The 1680-nt window shown below is 35.4% G+C and overlaps 1 long non-coding RNA gene across 1 annotated transcript; it reads left to right on the top strand.

Annotated features, from left to right (window-relative positions):
• The first annotated feature begins 1009 nt into the window (after nucleotides 1-1009).
• Nucleotides 1010-1299, top strand: LOC122053885. The gene is made up of 3 exons (XR_006132427.1): nucleotides 1010-1033; nucleotides 1131-1171; nucleotides 1262-1299. It is a non-coding gene; the product is annotated as an uncharacterized LOC122053885 (long non-coding RNA).
• Nucleotides 1300-1680: the final 381 nt, after the last annotated feature.

Here is a 1680-nt window from a genome sequence, read left to right as displayed (position 1 = left end):
AGAGACATTTTTATATTTGATATCTTGTTCATTAGTGATGTTGGCTTCATGAGGTTAAAATCAATAATTGCTTTTGCTTGAAGTGCTTTATTATCTGTACTAAGTTAGAAGATGGTTGGTTCTAGATTTAGGAGAAATATTTTTATTTACTTTTGTTTTAACATATATGTAATTGTCCTCGTTACCATGGCATCATAAGGAAATTCTACTTTTTTCCTCATTGGCTTACCGTATCTCTCATGTATGTTTGGCAGAACCACAATCTGACACCAAGATATGATTTTTATAGTTACATGATACTCTCGATGGAAGAAGAGTTTAAAAGGATTGTTGGTGTAAGGTCAGATGAATGTTTGGATGGATTTTTTTTCTTGTAATTTCATTGATCATTGTTAGACTATATTGGCCATGATGTTCCAACTAATACAAAACTCTACTAAATTGTTGATGAAAACTTATATAGCTAATGGTATTGTTGCCTCACTTGAACATTGCAGATCCCCTACCTCAGTTAATGCATCTAGGTGCCTAGATTAGGGAGCGCGGCAAGCAAAATTCATGTCCCTCGCCGAGCGAATCACATGGCAGCATGTAGATTAGTTGCATCATGCAAAATCAACATCATTCTCCCTGGCTCAAACCACATCTCAACCTCAAAGTGAGCTTAACTCAGAGCCCACTAAGGATTCTGTGAAACAAATGGTTGGTCATAATACCATAGGATAAGAACGATGTTGGCACATCTCTTCATTGCCTAGACTAGTACTTAGCACATCATATATACAATAATGATGGAGACCTGAATCAGGTCAGATCTCAACTTGAATTAAGAACTGTAACTGAGGTAAAACCATTTCAACCTTCTCTCTACATCTCTCATACATGAAGCATCACCCCAATTGAAATTTCAATGTCAAATGTCAATTGAATATTGCTAGGTTCTCTCATAGCAACTCACAGGCTCTAATTTTTAACTCTTGCAGTGCACAATTGTGGGGTTTTGTCATTACCTTTATGCTGTTCAACATCAATGGTTGACTCTTGTACACTCATGATACTACCTCATTTTAATTTATGATGTTATTCTTCTCTTAAGTACTTGTGCCATCTTAATTTTTTTGGTCTTACAGGATCTAATCTTTATTTCTGGATAGCTATTATTCCTGTTACGGTAGATACTCTACTTATCGTCTGTGTTGTCAGTGCTCACCAAATTAAAGAAGGGATGGGATACTTATAGTTTCTTTGTTTGCTTATGAAGCTTGTCCTCTCGGTGGGTGCAAAGTTGCAGCATGTTATTGCAACTCTAGCACTGGAAAGTGCTAGCTTAAGTGGATTATCACCAATCAGTTGTCAGCCTCAGGACATCAAACAAGTAGAGGTGCCCATCTAGTAATAGATAAAGCGAATTGTCTATTAACAAATAAAACTACTGGGGAAGATTTAGTTAAATCTTTGCACAGAGAAAGAAGGATAACGTTGGCACCAGTAAGAAGAATATTTGTGTATTATCTATTACCTTTTGATGTTGTAAGAATAGTTATGTGTAAGTTGTGGATACTGACTTGATGTGCACAATATCTATTATCTTTTTATGTTGTAAGAAGAATATTTATGTGTTGGTTATATGGATATTGATTTGGTGTGTTTAGATACATCAGTGCATTTTTATTTGTGAAT

Source organism: Zingiber officinale, chromosome 3A (assembly GCF_018446385.1).
Source record: "Zingiber officinale cultivar Zhangliang chromosome 3A, Zo_v1.1, whole genome shotgun sequence".
Taxonomy (NCBI): Eukaryota; Viridiplantae; Streptophyta; class Magnoliopsida; order Zingiberales; family Zingiberaceae; genus Zingiber; species Zingiber officinale.
Note: the sequence above shows the minus strand (reverse complement) of the source record. Positions and strands in the feature narration are given on the sequence as shown.